Here is an 18,522-nt window from a genome sequence, read left to right on the forward strand (position 1 = left end):
AGCAGCTTTCGAAAGGCAAGGAGGGTGGGGGCAATTCTAATCTCTGGGGGGGAGTTGGTTCCAGAGGCCGGGGCCACCACAGAGAAGGCTCTTCCTCTGGGTCCCGCCAAGCGACATCTGTTTTTGTAACCCTTCTTTTGAATGAAAACAGGATGCACCTAAATAATTGTAAATACACAGCAAATGCTTTTGGCATTTAATTCTAAACTCCCTGGTTGGCAACAGAAGAACTCCAAATTTCTGTGAAATCTGCTGTGCTGAACACTGTGCATGTATCAATGCGTGTGGGAGTCTACGGATGTCGGGAACACAGCTTAGTTGATTCTAAAATATGCTGCGAGTTTACAATGGAGCAGAAAAGCACAGCTTTAAAAATTTTGCATTGGAGTTGTTGTTTTTTTTAACCCAACCTGTATTATTTTTATATGTAACTCAAGGCAAAGAATATTCCAAATAACCTTCCTCTTCTTTTCCTCATAATCCCGTGAGGTGAAAATGGGTTGAGTTGGGCCAGGGGTCTGCAACCTTAAACACTGAAAAAGCCCTGTGGGGACCCAGTGCCCACAGAAAACAAAACAGCGGGAGTCACATAACCTGGATGGGCCTGGCCAACTCGACATCACTCATTCCCACCCAGTCGCATGACACCCCCCCTCCCAATCACGGTTACCCGGTTTTTGTGGCTCCCAGTGTTTTCTATGGGAAATGGGTCTCTCTCTTTCTGTGTCTCTCTCTCTCATCTTTCTCCCTCTCTTTCTCCCTTTCATCTCTCATCTCTTTCTCCCTCTCCCTCCCATCTTTCTTCTTCTCTTTCTCCGTCACCCTCTCTTTCCCTCTCATCTTTCTCCCTCTCTCCTTTCCTCTCACCTTTCTCTCTTCTTTCTTTCTCTCTCTCTCTTGTTCCCTCATCTTTCTCCTTGTCATCTTTCTCCCTCCCTCTCAATTTTCTCCCCCTCTCTCATCGCTTTTCTCATTCTCTTTCTCCCTCTCCTTCTCTCTCCCATTCTCATCTTTCTCCCTCTGCCTTCCTCTCATTTCTTTCATCTCTCTCTCTCCCTCTCATCTCTTTCTCCCTCTCTTTCTCCCTCTCCCTCTCTCCCAATTTCATCTTTCTCCTTCTGCCTTCTGCTCATCTCTCTCCCTCATCTCTTTCTCCTTCTCCCTCTATCTTTCCTCCTTTCCCCCTCCCTCTCATTCTCTCTTTCTCCCACTCTCTTCTCTTTCTCCCTCTCCCGTACAATCTCTGGCTTTCTAGCCTGGTGCCTTAACCACTAGACTTAACCGGCTCTCTGCTATTTTATATTATATATTAGACTCCTGCATCAAAAGCAACCCAAGTAACTGCAAACTATATTATTTAAGAGGTGTTTCGTAACAGCCTTGGAGGAACCTTGTATGCAGTAAGCATTTGAATTAGCCAAACATTTATTTATGGTAATATAAAGCCAGATTTGGCAGTTTTAACATGTGCGGCTTTCGACTCCCAAAATTCCCCAGCCAGACTGATGTAGAAAATAATATATTCCAACAATAGTTAAAATTGACAATGTTTCCTACTGCAGGGATTGGGGTTGTTGTTTTTTGCAAGCCTGCAATTCCATAAGAAGTAAATTAGATCCCAAAAGATTAAAAGGGGGGGGGGAAACCCCCCCTCTTAAGCATAGTTTTTATATTAAGGGTTTTAAATGGCTTTTTATTGTTGGATTTGTCCCGTGTTTTGTGTTGGGGGCCGCTCCGAGTCTCCGGAGAGAGGCGGCATACAAATCTAATAAATAATAATAATAATAGCCAATTTACTATCACTAGAACTTTACCTCTTGATCAGAGTTTCTAAGATATATTTTTTTTCTCACTTTTGGTGTCCTGAAAAGTCTTGAAAGCCCCCAGATTTTCCACGCAAACTTAATTTCCCTTTTAAGATTTGGCATCAATGCCCCGAACCAGTTGCATTTACATTATTGAATGTGGCATCTAAATTGAAAGGCAGTTTTTAACATGTCCAGTGTTGAAGGAAATCTCAGAGTTAAATACAGTGATACCTTGCCTTACAAACTTAATTGGTTCCGGGACGAGGTTCTTAAGGTGAAAAGTTTGTAAGACGAAACAATGTTTCCCATAGGAATCAATGGAAAAGCGATTAATGTGTGCAAGCCCAAAACTCACCCCTTTTGCCAGCCGAAGTGCCCGTTTTTGCACTGCTGGGATTCTCCTGTGGCTCCCCTCCATGGGAAACCCCACCTCTGGACTTCTGTGTTTTTGCGATGCTGCAGGGGAATCCCAGCATCGCAAAAACAAGCGCTTTGCTGGCAACGGAAGTCCAGAGGTGGGGTTTCCCAGCGAGGGGAGCCTCAGCGAAATTGCAGCATCGCAAAAACACCGAAGTCCTCGAAACCCCAACTCCGGACCTCTGTGTTTTTGCGATGCTGCAATTTCACTGAGGCTCCCCTCGCTGGGAAACCCCACCTCTGGACTTCCATTGCCAGCGAAGCACTCGTTTTTGCGATGCTGGGATTCCCCTGCAGCATCGCAAAAACACAGAAGTCCAGAGGTGGGGTTTCCCATGGAGGGGAGCCTCAGGGGAATCCCAGCAGTGCAAAAACGGGCGCTTTGGCTGGCAAAAGGGCTTGCACGCATTAATCGCTTTTCCATTGATTCCTATGGGAAACATTGTTTCGTCTTACAAACCTTTCACCTTACAAACCTCATTCCGGAACCAATTAAGTTCGTAAGACAAGATATCACTGTACTTGTGGAAAACAAGGAGCGTTTGACAAGCTTTGCACGCCAATGACAGCATGCCAGAACCAATCCCAAGAAACACTGTCTTTCATCCAAAATTACACTTCACGTGGAATTTAAATGGGGAATGCATGGTCCACCTCCAGATATTTGAGCTTGACCAGTCATTAAGGAAGATTTCTACCAAGAGACTATTAATGCCCGTGATGGCGAATCTATGGCGTGTCAACGGGCACAGGAGCCGTTGCCTTAGCTCAACTCCAGCGCTGAGAAAGTGGATGGAGGTGATTTGATCTCCATTTTTTTTTTTAAAAAATTGAAGACTAGAACTCAGGGTTTGATTTTGCAAGGAAGCAGACTGCGGAGCACGGATAAATATCAATTATTTAACATTTAAAATAATACCCCCAAGCAGATTGTGGTTAAATATACGGAAAGTTCTCCAACACTTACAAGCTGTTCAACAGTGCGACAGATTTAATTTGGAAGTGGTGGGTAAAGTGAGCCTTCGCGGAGACATTTAAAGGGAAACATAAAGAAGGTTCTCGAGTGAGAAAATGTGTGTACCAAAGCAGGGAGCGTCTTTCAAATAATGGCCTAAGAAGAGCCCTGCTGAATCGGGCCAAAGCCCATCGAGTCCAGCATTCTGTGTCACCCAGTGGCCCACCAATTGTCCATGGGGATCTTGAGCAGAAAGAGAAGGCAAGACCCTCCCTTCCCCTTGACCCCCAACCAATGGTACTCAAGGGAACCCTGCCTGCCTCAACCAACATAGAGGTGGCACTTGGACATCCGTTGCAAAAACCACCGATACCTTGGCATCCATGAATCTGTCTAATCCTGCCTTGAAGCTATCAAGACTGACAGCTGTCACGACCTCTTCTGGAAGTGAATTCCATAAACCAATGACCCTGTGGGTAAAGAAATATTTCCCTTGATTTGTCCTCAATTTCTTACGTATGAGTTTTAGGGAGGGCCCCCTCGTCCTAGTATTGTGTGATAGAGAAAATAATTTTTCTCTATCCACCGGGGTTTAAGATTTTTTTGCCTCTTCTTTACAAACTATTTTTACCTTACAAACGAAAAGTGGGTTTTGTTCATAGTTATTCCCAGGGATTTTTCTTTTTTAAAAAAAATAACAACTTCTCGGTCTAGCCAACAATCTTGGGAATTTCCCAGATTGCAAGGATTCAAGTCTTAACCACAGCCAATCCTGGTTAACCCTCGAGATCAATCCGGGTCAGCTAAGTGAACCTTGTTACTGAGCCTGCGAAAGGTTTGGTGACACCATTATTTCCCAAACCATTTTTTTAAAGTTCCCATTCGGCATGCCAACTGTTGTGGTTAGCTCTGGCCCAGCTCCTGCCCCAAGGACTGTGGATGTGGGGGAGACATCCACATGCTGCAGGCCTGTTTTGCCCCCGGTGGAATCTGCTGACGAAGGCTCCTCTGACCAAGAAGACATGAGTGACAGGGAGGAGGAGAGTGTGGCAGACAGCTCAGAAGGAGATCAATTATCTCTCTCCTCTTTGGATTCAGGACAAGAGTTAATGATACAGCCACGCATGCGGAGAGCGATGCATAGGCAGCAACAACTGAGAGATTATTATCAAAGAAAAAGGAGGCCACCTGTGGTTGGGTGGGGCTGTGGTCATTAGTGAGGCTGCTATAAAGAGCAGCCTGTGGGTTTGGCCATTGTGGAGGGTTATCTGATCATTGTGTTTCTTGCCTGCTTTGCTGTCTTTGACCTTTTGTGTGCTGATTTTTCCCCACTTTGAAACTAAACCAGAGCAAAGTGTGTTTCACTTTGTGAAAGAAGAAGGACTGTGAATTGCCTCACAGCTGCAAGCTAAGTATCTCAGAACTGATAAGGGACTTGTACAAATTACCAGTTTGTTTGGAGACGAGTGCTCTTTGCTATACCAAAAGGGGGCTTGGTTTATTTGGATTTTCATGATAAAGAACATTGTTTTGAATTTTCAAACGTGTGTGTGTCTGAAATTTGTACCTGTGAATTTTTGGGAGGAGTCTACCAGACAGCCCGACAGAACATCAACCAATCAACCCATTTGCCAATCCAAGCTAGTTTCCGGAACCTCAATTAGAGGTAATTCTTGCAACCGTTTGTTTAGTAATCATTGTGAAGGTACGATGGCGCTGAATAAAAAGGACTTATGACGGTTTTCTACACTTACGACTATCACATCTCTGTAGTCACGTGATCAAAATTCAGACGCTTGGAAACTGGCATGTACTTATGACTGTTGCAGTGTCTCGGAGTCACGTGATTCCCTTTTGCAACATTCCGACAAGCAAAAAGTCACCCAAGAACCCAAATTCACTTAAGAACCGCAGACGGTAAATTGCTAAGTTTGTAACCACGAAAGAGATGGGGAGTTACTTCTTCAGACGTATTTTTTTTAAAAAATTCTTTCATCTTTCTTCCCCCCCCCCCGACTTTCCCCTTGAAGTTTCTCTAATAAGTCCTGAGTAAAATTTTCTTTTCATAAAAATTATATTAAAAAAGAAAAAAGATATCTGTACGGCCCCAATAAAAACCATTTGAACTGTCTTAATGAATTCTTCTCTTCGTTAATACTGCAACATCGTTCGCTTAATAGATATACATTAATCCCCCAAAGATTCTTCCAAGGTTTTTTGATCCAGTAAAGTTTACTTCAAAGCATTTCCCCCCCCCCCCCCCACCCTATATATGTAACATTAATTAAATTTCTCTACTGGATAAATCCACAATGGTTACCATATTTTCTCCATAAAGGCATACTCAAACAACCCAACAAGACCGACACAGACTTCAGACGATAAGGACCAGAATACCTACGGGACCGCCTTCTGCCGCACGAGTCCCAGCGGCCAATTAGATCCCACAGAGTTGGCCTTCTCCGGGTCCCGTCGACTAAACAATGCCATCTGGCGGGACCCAGGGGAAGAGCCTTCTCTGTGGTGGCCCCAGCCCTCTGGAATCAACTCCCACTGGAGATTCGAATTGCTCCCACCCTCCTCGTCTTCTGCAAGATGTTAAAGACCCACTTATGTCGCTAGGTATGGGGGGGGACTGATTCCCCCCCCCTTTGCTAATTATAGCAGTTGAGAATGGTATGATCGTGTAGTATTGTTTTTTAATATTAAGGGATTTAACTTCAGTTTTACTAATATTAGATTTGAACCACTGCTTATTGTATTTTATTATTGTTGTGAGCCGCCCTGAGTCCTTGGAGAGGGGCGGCATACAAATCTAATAAATAATAATAATAATAATAATAATAATATTATTATTATTATTATTATTATTATTATTATTATTATTATTATTATTATTATTATTATTGGAGGGCACGCAAGACTTTTTCATGTCTCAGGTCCAGCGCAGCTGATTTTTGGCCTTAGGAAAGGATACCTCCCAATAGACATACCGGAAGTTCAGAAAAACACCCTTCCGGTTTGTCGTTGTCCGGGGAAGCTTTCTGAATGAAGAAGATTCAAGGTCATCCTTGGTTCAGCACCAGCCGGAAGTACAGGGGAGGATCGTGGACGTTGAGAGGACCGGAGTGGTCCATGTGATGAAGTTGTGGGTGTGGGGGGGACAAGGGATGGACCTTAACCTGGGTGGAGAACTGTAGGAAAATTAAGTTTCGGGTTGACTACATCAGTGTTTCCCAACCTTGGCAACTTGAAGATATCTGGACTTCAACTCCCAGAATTCCCCAGCCAGCATTTGCTGGCTGGGGAATTCTGGGAGTTGAAGTCCAAATATCTTTAAGTTGCCAAGGTTGGGAAACACTGGACTACATTTCGTATCCAACATGGCTCAGTTAATAATTCGGAACTTGGAAGGAGGCCAAGGTTTGGATTCTGGTTTATTTCTAAGGATGTTAATTGGAACGTCGACACTTATGGCATAAGTTGTAGCTGCTGTTGCAAACCGCAGGAAAATAGCCCATCCAGAAAAAACTAAGTGCTGTGAAGCAGGAAGTTTCTCCTGCATTAAAAACCATTTTTTAAAACCATAATGGCTGCACAAGGTCTTGCCAATTCTATTGTTTCCCCTATATTGGTTTTGGATCGATTCCTAAACAATTCTGGAACAGCCAACGACAGGTTTAGCCAAAGCAACAAGGCTGCCAAGGTCTTTCTGTAGACACCAGATTGACGGAGGTCAGAGATTATTGTCAATTTTCAGGGGACAGACAGCATACAAATCTAATAAATAAATAATAATAATATTAATAATAATATTAATAATTTTAATAATAATAATAATAATAATCAACGTTTTTCACGGAGGATGCGTTCCAAGACCACCCGTGAAAAACAAATTTCCGTGAAGTAGAGGAAAGATATTTTTAATGTATTTAACAAGTATTTGGACTTTTAAAACCCACCCTTTGCATCAAACCGTCATTCTACAATGTTTCTCAGCTGGAACTCCTACCAGTTTCTTTAATAGAATTTTATGAATTTTTAAAGGATTTAAAATTTTCAATGGATTTAATGGATTTAAGCCCCCTTTGAAAACCCGTGAAATAGCAAATCCGAGAAAGATGAACTGTGAAGTAGTGAGGGATTACTGTATTCATTTTCCTCTATAGCTGAAGCACAGTAATACCTCTTCTTATGAACTTAATTGGTTCCGGGAGGAGGTTCGTAAGGCGAAAAGTTCATAACACGAAACAATGTTTCCCATAGGAAACAATGTAAAATAAATTAATGCGTGCAAGCAAAAAAAAAAATCGCAAAAACAGCCCTCCGCTGGGCGCCACTACCCGGCTGTTACCAAAAGTTCAGGTTCGGGAGGCCGCTGAGAAGCCCCGCCGCCCGGCTGTCGCCTTTTGAAACAGTCGGGGGGCTTCTCGGCGTTCTCCCGAACGCCGAACCTGAACATTTGCCAAACTTCCAGGTTTGGCATTTGGGGGAACGCCGAGAAGACTCCCGGCTGTTTCAAAAGGCGACAGCTGGGCGGCGGGGCTTCTCGGCGGCCTCCCGAACCCGGACGTTCGGCAAAAGTTCGAGTTCGGCGTTCGGGGGGGGATGCCGAGAAGCCCCCTGGCTGTTTCAAAAGGCGACAGCTGGGCAGCGGCGCTTCTCAGCGGCCTTACGAACCCGAATGTTGAACCCGAACTTCCAGGTTTGGCGTTTGGGCGGCGGGTTCATAAGGTGAAAAAAGTTCGTAAGAAGAGACAAAAATTATCCGAACCCCGGGTTCATATCTTGAAAAGTTCGTATGACGAGGGGTTCGTATCACGAGGTACTACTGTATTTGTAATTTGTAATAATTAGAGTAGCTGAGAATTTTCAATCGCGCCGCATATAAATAAACCGTGACGGCTACTCCTGTTGGAAATCTGTCACACACTGAATCACGATCAATTTATTTAGGAAATTCTCACCTCCTCTTAGAGGAAACGCAAAAACAGCTGCATTTTTATGAACGAGTTTGCACGAAGGAAATTAATAAGAAAAGGGGAAAAAACCCACCTGCAATTACTGAAGTGCATGTAATCTATTAGGAGAGTGATGGCGAACTTTTTTTGCTGCGCGTGCCAAAAGGTTGTTTGTGTGAGTCTGTGTGTGCTAACGTGCGCACATGTGCCCACACTCAGTCCTCTCCTCCCACGCATGTCACACTCCCCCATGCCCACCACCTTGTACTTGTGCATAGGCCTTACCGAAGTCTCGGACAGTGAAAAACGGCAAACCGGAAGTTCAGAAAAAAATGGACTTCTGATTTGCCCATTATTGATTGATTGATTGATTGGATTTGTATGCCGCCCCTCTCCGGAGACTCGGGGCGGCTAACAACAATAATAGAACAGTATACACAATAATCCGATAGTAAAAACAATTAAAAACCCATTAAAGTAAAAATCAAACATACTATTTTTCGCACTCCGGGGCTTCGGGAAGCTTCTGTGGAGCCTCCGAAGTACGAAAAACAGCACAACAGGGAAACCGGAAGTCCATTTTCCAAATTTCCGGTTTGCCTGTTGGGTTAATTTTTTTTGTACTCCGGGGCTTCAGGGAAGCTTCCTTGAAGCCTCCTGAGGACAAAATGGCCTTCCCCAAGGCTAGCGCGCGCATGCACTCTGGAGCTGACATAGGGTAACACCTCGCCATAGGTGGCACACGTGCCATAGGTTCGCCATCCCGGTATTAGGGTAATGTTTCTCAACCTTGCCGACTGGAAGGATGGGTGGACTTCAACTCATGTATCCCAGTGGCCAGTTAGGTCCCCCAGAATCGGCCTTCTCCAGGTCCCGTCAGCCAGACAATGTCGACTGGCGGGGCCTAGGGGAACAGCCTTCTCTGTGGTGGTCCCGGCTCTCTGGAACAAACTCCCTCTGGAGATACGTACCGCCCCCTCCCTCCTGGCCTTAAAAACCTACCTTTGCCGGCAGGCATGGGGGCTGCGAGCGATGAGACTGCCTCCAGCTGATATGAGATATGATTGGATTGGATAAATGTCTGTTCATGGGTTCTTTTAAATGTTTTTTATTAAATTTTCATATTTTAGAGACATTAGATTTCTTATATAATAATAATAATAATAATAATAATAATAATAATAATAATAATATATTAGATTTGTATGCCGCCCCTCTCCGGATATAATATAACAATATAATATATATATATAATATAACAATATATAAAACAATATAATATTGTTATATTAATGTTGTACGCCGCCCAGAGTAGCGTCGAGAAGGGCGTCATAGAAATCTAATAAATAAATAAACTCCCAGAATTCCCTTGCAAGGCTGGTTGGGGAATTCTGGGAATTGAAGTCCAGCCGGCAAAGTTGAGAAAGCCTGTATTTATTTATTCATTCATTCATTCATTCATTCATTTATTCGATTTTTATGCCACCCTTCTCCTTAGACTCAGGGCGGCTTACAACATGTTAGCAATAGCACTTTTTAACAGAGCCAGCCTATTGCCCCCACAATCCGGGTCCTCATTTTACCCACCTCGGAAGGATGGAAGGCTGAGTCAACCTTGAGCCAGTGATGAGATTTGAACCGCTGACCTTCAGATCTACAGTCAGCTTCAGTGGGCTGCAGTACAGCACTCTTCCTGCTGCGCCACCCCGGCTCACTTTAGGGTTTCAATTGACACTCATATTCAACGCTCAACCGACAGGAAAAATTCCAGTGGGAGAATTTTTGGTATAAGAAACAAAGATTCTTAGTCTTCTCTTTTTCCCCCCCCCCCCAAGAATTCAAAATTATGTCTTATTGAAACTCTGGCTTAAGGAGAGCTCAAACAAACAAGGACACAATGTTGTATATGTATACTCATTTCCTTTCCTTAAAAAGATGTTTATGTGCTAATGGGTTCTATTACATCCTCCATCATTTCCTAGAGAAAAAAAAAACCCAGATTAATGTCGACCGACTTCCTGTTCAAATGGACTTCAATTTCATTTGATCAAGCACAAGCATCGAGCCCTTATAATTTGGAGAATTATATTGTTCCTTTTTTTCTTTTTGTAAATGAAATAATAATTTTATTTATTTATTTATTTGTTTGTTTATTGGCTTTGTATGCCACCCCTCTCCGCAGACTCAGGGCGGGTAACAACAGCAATAAAACAGCATATAATAATAATCCAATACTAAAACAGTTAAAAACCCATTATTATAAAACCAAAAATACATACAGACATACCATGCATAAAATTGTAAAGGCCTAGGGGGAAAGCAGAGGTGGGTTTTAAGCAGCTTACGAAAGGCAAGGAGGGTGGGGGCAATTTTAATCTCTGGGGGAGTTGGTTGCAGAGGGCCGGGGCCGCCACAGAGAAGGCTCTTCCCCTGGGTCCCGCCAAGCGACACTGTTTAGTTGACGGGACCTGGAGAAGACCCACTCTGTGGGACCTAACTGGTCGCTGGGATTCGTGCATAATTATAATAAGAATAATTGAAGGTACTTTGAAATCAGTCTAAGTCCCATGGCAGTTTGCAGACACGGAATTAAATAAATCCATTTAAAATCAAAGTAAGCAAGACGTAATCAACGAACATTCACATGCTTGCTTTGTTTCGCATCTTTTATTATCGAGCGACGACGGCACTTTTACGTGGTTTGGGAATCACCGGGTTTCACCACGTTGCCTTTGAACCAAGTTGCAGAAATGTTTGAAGAGTGATAAGGGTCTGATCTTGCTTACCCGGTATTCTTGGCAAACTCTCTCTCTTGAGGATAATCCCGTGGAAGCCGAGCCTTCAGATCAGTAGGGCTGCAAATCAAAGAGGAAAAATTTATGTTTTACTTTGGTGGTTTTATTATTTATTTATATAGTTAGTTAGTTTATATGCTGCACAACTCCTTAAGGACTTTGGTTCTACAGGAGGAGGAGGAGAGAAGAAGAAGAAGAGGAGGTAGAGGAGGGGAAGAAGGAAAGGCGGAGGAGGAGGAAGAAGAGAAGAGGAGGAGGAGAAGGGAGAAAAGAAGACAAGAAGAAGAGGAGGTAGAGGAGGAGGAAGAAAAGAAGATGAGAAGAAGAGGAGGAGGAGGAAGAGGAGGAGGAAGAAGAAGAAAAGAGGATGAGAAGAAGAAGAGGAGGAGGAGGAGGAAGAGGAAGAGGAGGAGGAGAGAAGAAGGAAGAAAAGATGAGAAGAAGAGGAGGAGGAGGAGGAAGAGAAGAGGAGGAGGAGAAGAGGAGAAGGAAGAAAAGAAGACAAGAAGAAGAAGAGGAGGAAGAGGAGGAGAAAGAAGAGAAGCGGAGGAGGAGGAGGAAGAAGAGAAGAGGAGGAGGAGGAGGAGGGAGAAAAGAAGACAAGAAGAAGAAGAGGAGGAGGAAGAAACGAAGATGAGAAGAAGAGGAGAAGGAGGAAGAAGAAAAGAGGATGAGAAGAAGAAGCGGAGGAGGAGGAAGAAGAGGAAGAGGAGAGAAGGAGGAAGAAGAAAAGATGAGAAGAGGAGGAGGAGGAGGAAGAGAAGAGGAGGAGGCGAAGAGGAGAAGGAAGAAAAGAAGACAAGAAGAAGAAGAGGAGGAAGAAGAGAAGAGGAGGAGGAGGAAGAAGAGGGAGGAGAGGAGGAAGAGGAAGAAGAAAAGAAGATGAGAAGAAGAGGAGGAGGAAGAAGAAGAGGAAGAGGAGGAGGAGGAGGAGAGGAGGAGGAGGAGGAAAAGAAGAAGAAGAAGAAGAAGAAGAAGAAGAAGAAGAAGAAGAAGAAGAAGAAGAAGAAGAAAGGTTTTACACTTAGGTGGGAAAAACCAATATGTACAAGGAACAGGTTACGCGAAACCTGGCTCAAATGCAGTTAACTGTGAGGGATCTTGGAGTCTTTAAAAAAAAAAAAGAATTAGATTTTTATTGATTATAACACAAAAAGTCAAAGACAGACATACAACAGCGATTGGGTTATTTACAACCCTATTTTCATATTTATTGTCGGAGATATTGGAGGGATTATTATCTGAAATTTATACATGTTTACATTTCTTTGTTGTTCTTATAACTAGCACTTCTTATATTACAGTGATCTTGCAGTCCTAATGGACAATCACGTGAGCCAGCCCTGTGCAGCAGCAGCCGAAAAGGCTAGTACGATACTTGGTTGCATAAACAGAGGGATAGAATCAGAATTCGTGTTAGTGCCACTAACAGGGGGAAGGAAAAACGAAGGAAGGTGGGAGGGAAGGAAGGAAGAAAAATATTTACCCACTAACTCACGTTTTGACCTTACAAAGCCTCGCCACAAATTTCCCCAACCTCTTATGTTTTTTAGCAGTAGACGCTAATATGACATCTGTTTATAGACATTTCTGGTAACAAACAAAAACTGCAAATAATTAATTTTTTTCCCCTCCACAACGACAGGTATTTAGCACCTTGAAGTAATTAGCACTCTCATCTCTTTGAGAGATGCTGCCTCGAGCGCAATTTGCACGGGCATTTAATTTTGAGAAAAATCACTGCTGTCATAAAGAAGAAGGGCTCCAACTTTGAAGAATCGCAGATAAAATAAGGTTGGGTTGCAGACCTTCAGGAACAGCTGGCCAGCCCAGATGTTGTCATGCAAAGGAAGCCTAAGGAAATGATTATGTTATCCAGAGACGCCTGGGGCCATAATTTATTCATTTTCTTGCTACCTCTATTTATATGCGCTTTAATCTCCTTTTCCTTTAAGTGGGACGTGATGTTCTGGTATTATTTGCTCCCTGTACATAATTTCATCCACAATTTTTAAAAAGTTGCTTCCCATAAAATAAAATGGCAAATTGCTGGCATAAGCCCGCTTACGAATTTATACATATTTTTGGAAGGGATTCCCTAAGCAAAACAACTTCATAGGGTAAGGATTCCAATATCTAACAGGTTACAATAAATAAGGTCTCTATCTTTTTATACATATCTTATGTTAAACATACTACGATACTATATTTGTATGAGAAATAAATAAAAAAATAAGGTTCCATTTAAGCAAAACTACAGTATCTATTTTATTTATCTATCTATTAATCTATTTGTTTGTTTGTCAAACAAGTACAGTGATACCTCGTCTTACAAACGCCTCGTCATACAAACTTTTCGAGATACAAACCCAGGGTTTAAGATTTTTTTGCCTCTTCTTACAAACTATTTTTATCTTACAAACCTACCACCGCTGCTGGGATGCCCCACCTCTGGACTTCCATTGCCAGCGAAGCACGCGTTTTTGCGCTGCTGGGATTCCCCTGAGGCTCCCCTCCATGGGAAACCCCACCTCCAGATTTCCATGTTTTTGTGATGCTGCAGGGGAATCCCAGCAGCACAAAAACGGGCGCTTCGCTGGCAACGGAAGTCCAGAGGTGGGGTTTCCCAGCGAGGGGAGCCTCAGTGAAATCACAGCATCGCAAAAACACAGAGGTCCAGAGGTGGGGTTTCGAGGACTTCAGTGTTTTTGCAATGCTGTGATTTCACTGAGGCTCCCTTCGCTGGGAAACCCCACTTCCAGACTTCCATTGCCAGCAAAGTGCTTGTTTTTGCGATGCTGGGATTCCCCTGCTGGGATTTACCTGCAGCATCAGTCCGGAGGTGGGGTTTCCCATGGAGGGGAGCCTCAGGGGAATCCCAGCAGTGCAAAAACAGGCGCTTCGGCTGGCAAAAGGGGTGAATTTTGGGCTTGCACGCATTAATCGCTTTTCCATTGATTCCTATGGGAAACATTGTTTCGTCTTACACACTTTTCACCTTAAGAACCTCGCCCTGGAACCAATTAAGTTTGTAAGACAAGGTATCACTGTATAGTATTATAGTACATATTAACATAACATAAGTAGAACGTAGTAATAGAAAGGATAATAAGACAGTAGGACAGGGACATTAGGCACATAAGTGCACTTATGCACGCCCCTTACAGACCTCTTAGACAAGGGGAGAGGTCGATAATGCAAGGTTGAAGATTTTGGGGTTGGGGGAAGCAACAACAGAGTCCGGTAATGAGTTCCAGGCGGTGACCACTCTATTGCTGAAATCGTATTTTCTGCAGTCAAGTTTGGAGCGATTTACATTCAGTTTGTATCTATTATGTGCTCTTGTGTTGTTCTTGTTAAAGGTGAAGTATTTTCGCTATCAGTACGCACTCTGGTTGCGGTGTCCCGGAGTCCTGCCATCTCCCTTTTGCAGCCTTCTGATCCACAAACTCAAGGGAGCTCACTTAACAATAGGGTAATAAACTTAAACAATGGCAATGATTCTGTGAACCACGTGGCAAGGAACGTCGTAAACCGAGACGAAATCGTAAACTGAGACGATTCGCAATGGAAATTTTGGGCTGGGCTGCAATTGGACAACCAAAATATCTCCGGGATCGCCTTCTGCCGCACGAATCCCAGCGACCGGTTAGGTTCCAGAGTTGGCCTTCTCTGGGTCCTGTCGACTAAACAATGTCGTCTGGCGGGACCCAGGGGAAGAGCCTTCTCTGTGGTAGCTCCGACCCTCTGGAACCAGCTCTCCCCAGAGATTAGGATTGCCCCCACCCTCCTTGCCTTTCGTAAACTCCTTAAAACCCACCTCTGCCGTCAGGCATGGGGGGATTGAAACATCTCCCCCTTGCCCATGTAGTTTTTGTGTATGATTCGATTGTGTGCTTGTTTTTTATATATTGGGGCTCTTTTGGATTTTTTAACTTAAAACTGTAATTTAGATTTTTAAATATTAGATTTGTTACTATGTTTTGTTTACCATTGTTGGGAACTGCCCCGAGTCTACGGAGAGGGGCGGCATATAAATCCAACAAATCTAATCTAATCTAATCTGTGATCAATTACTTAAACTGTAAAAAAAAGGGGGGGGAGATAACACACACACACACACACACCGTTTAATCAAACCGATTTTTTCTTCTCTTGGGACATTAAAAACTTGCACTTTTGCTCAGCTAAGTTGAGTTTTCAGAAGGGGTGGGAAGCCTCAGGCCTGCCCAAAAACCCATGAAACGGCGGGTTGCTGCTTTGCAACAGATGCACCGAGGCAGCGGAAAGTTGTTTAGCTGTTATTGTGGTTGTTGAGGCCTCCCGAGTCCCAAGGGCTGCCCACCTGTCAAACCCAAACACACTTCCTGCCTTGCCTGCAGAGACCGAACTCTTTTGAATTTGAAAGTTACAACTGTAGAAGTGAATCGAAAAGAAAGATCTTTAGAAAGTCGGGCGGCACATCCAGAAGTGACCGCTGGAAGGTCAAAGGTGAAGGTCAGATCCAGAAACCTTCTCAATTCTGGATTTTCTGGGGTGTTATTTTTTTTTTTCCCTTACACCTTACAGAAATACAAATTCACACACCTTCAAGTTGGAATACAATACAATATAATATTGATTGCCAAATCCTTAATCAAAATTATTAAATGACCTTTAAAGCCCTACATGGCATTGGACCAGAGTACCTCCGGAACCGCCTGCTACCGCACAAATCCCAGCGACCGATAAGGTCCCACAGAGTGGGTCTTCTCCGGGTCCCGTCGACTAAACAATGTTGTTTGGCGGGCCCCAGGGGAAGAGCCTTCTCTGTGGCGGCCCCAGCCCTCTGGAATCAACTCCTCCCGGAGATTAGATCTGCCCCACTCTCCTTGTCTTTCGTAAACTACTCAAGACCCATCTATACCGCCAGGCATGGGGGAGTTGAGACACCTTTCCCCCAGGATTTTTTAATATTTATGTTTGGTATGTATGTGTTGTTTGGTTTTTAAATATGATAGGGTTTTATATGCTGCTTTTTTAATATTAGATTTGTTTCGCTATAATATTGTTTTTTATTATTGTTGTGAGCCGCCCCGAGTCTTCGGAGAGGGGCGGCATAAAAATCTAATAAATTATTATTATTATTAATTGTTTATCTGTTTTGTTTTGGTATATATCATTTATCTTGTGCTACCTCTTTTTCTAATTTTGTCATCCCGGGTTTCAAAGATTGTTTCCTATTCCCATTTGGGTTCAAAATTATTATTATTATTGTTGTTGTTGTTGTTGTTGTTGTTGTTGTTATTATTATTATTATTAAGATTTGTATGCCGCCCTTCTCCAAAGACTCCAAAGACTAAATATTATTAGCTATCAAAATTTCTCTTGGCTATTTGCTTTTTTCTACTGAAACTATGCCATAATGCTTCAGTCCATATCTGATATTCTTACTTATTCATGTTTTTTAAGCCCTCATTTTAATATAACTGCCCATTACAAGGAAAATTCAAAATTTGCGTCTCTTCATACAACAAGGAAAAAAAATATATTGGTTCATATCAAAAAGCAAAAAAAAATCCAACTTACCAGCCCATGGGCCATTGATTCCCAGTTCTGATCTGGCACAAGGGTAAATTTCTCCCCCATTAGCTTCGAAAACTTATTTGCACTTTTAAATATTTCTCGGCTGATGTCTGACATCTGTTTACCTCGAGAGAGAGAGAGACCTGCTCTTTTAAAAGGGTGCTAATTTCTTTAAAAGCTATTTTCTCTCTCCTTGAATGAACACCCACGTGCTGTGGGCGATGTCTCCCCAATGAGATACCGGTAACTCTTCATGCTTTTCCTGCTACTTCAAGGAAGTGCATTTATTTTATTTTATTTCATTTTTGGTTGAACAAACAACCAAGCAAGGCGGCAGGGAGGGGGGGGGAAATCAGCTAAGAAAGGATAAACACAAGTCTCTGGGTTTTTTCCTTTGCTGGGAAAAAAGGGCTGGATTTCACCCTTAATTAAGAAAGGAAAGGTAGCAATTTTACAGCAAAAAAAGCATGTAAGAGGGAAGTAACTTGGCTGGTTTGCACGGCCAGCCTCGAGGAAGGAAACTGCAAATTCTCCAACGAAGAGTCATCAATTAATCACTGCTAAAGCTCCTAAAGTCAATTGCATATCCAAAAAAATGATTGCTCTCTGCTTAAATCTTTTCTCGCAGGTGTGACGTCTGGGAACGAAGGTGTATCGATGAAAGAGAGTATTTGTAGCTCAGGGTTGTAGGGTCTTTAGTGCTCTCTGAGCTTGGTGTTTTTCTTGGAGACCTTTCGTGACCGAACTAGGTAACATTATCAGTGCTAGAAGGGAATGGGGTTTAGAAACATAGAAGATTGATGGCAGAAAAAGACATCATGGTCCATATAATCTGCCCATATACTATTTCTTGTATTTTATCTTAGGATGGATATGTGTTTATCCAAGGCATGTTTAAATTCAGTTCCTGTGGATTTACCAACCACGTCTGCTGGAAGTTTGTTCCAAGCCTCTACTACTTTTTCAGTAAAATAATATTTTCTCACATTGCTTCTGATCTTTCCCCCAACGAACCTCAGATTGTGCCCCCTTGTTCTTGTGTTCACTTTCCTATTAAAAACACTTCCCTCCTGAACCTTATTTAACCCTTTAACATATTTAAATGTTAAATCATGTCCCCCCTTTTCCTTCTGTCCTCCAGACTATACAGATGGAGTTCATTAAGTCTTTCCTGATACGTTTTATGCTTAAGACCTTCCACCATTCTTGTAGCCCGTCTTTGGACCCGTTCAATTTTGTCAATATCTTTCTGTAGGTGAGGTCTCCAGAACTGGACACAGTATTATCCCAAATGGGGTCTCACCAACACTCTATACAGAGTGATCACAATCTCCCTCTTCCTGCTTGTTACACCTCTAGCTATGCAGCCAAGCATTCTACTTCTCACCAGCACCAACGATGATATATCAATGAAGGAGAGTACTTGCCCCGAGTCTTCGGAGAGGGGCGGCATACAAATCTAATATATTATTATTATTATTATTATTATTATTATTATTATTATTATTATTATTTGTAGCTCAGGGTTGTGGGGTCTGTGAGCTTGGTGATTTTCCTGTAGATGTTTCATGACCCAATAAGTAGGATGCTTGGCTGCATAGCTAGAGGTATAACAAGCAGGAAGAGGGAGATTGTGATCCCACTATATAGAGCGCTGGTGAGACCACATTTGGAATACTGTGTCCAGTTCTGGAGACCTCACCTACAAAAAGATATTGACAAAATTGAACAGGTCCAAAGAGGGGCTACAAGAATGGTGGAAGATCTTAAGTCAACTAAACAATGTCGTCTGGCGGTTCCCAGGGGAAGAGCCTTCTCTGTGGCAGCCCCAACCAGTGTTCCCTCTAATTTTTTTGGGGGGGGGCAGAAACGTATAGTGTCTGAGCGGCAGTCCCTTCGGGACTGGGCGGCACAGAAATAATAAATAAATAAACAAACAAACAAATAAAAAACCCACCCTGTTTTGCCTCAGAGAATTTCAAAATAAAATACAGTACTGTACTGTGTGTCTATAACAGTGA

The 18,522-nt window shown here is 42.9% G+C and overlaps 1 protein-coding gene across 2 annotated transcripts in view; it reads right to left on the bottom strand.

The window, feature by feature from the left end:
* Positions 1 to 18,522, bottom strand: part of PTPRA (protein tyrosine phosphatase receptor type A) — a 93,305-nt gene that overhangs the window by 55,129 nt on the left and 19,654 nt on the right. For both annotated transcript variants that reach the window (XM_070756869.1, XM_070756870.1), the window contains exon 2: positions 10,928 to 10,996. The gene's annotated coding sequence lies outside the window, so the exon portion shown is untranslated. The remainder of the gene's footprint in view (positions 1 to 10,927; positions 10,997 to 18,522) is intronic.

Source organism: Erythrolamprus reginae, chromosome 7 (assembly GCF_031021105.1).
Source record: "Erythrolamprus reginae isolate rEryReg1 chromosome 7, rEryReg1.hap1, whole genome shotgun sequence".
Classification (NCBI taxonomy): Eukaryota; Metazoa; Chordata; class Lepidosauria; order Squamata; family Dipsadidae; genus Erythrolamprus; species Erythrolamprus reginae.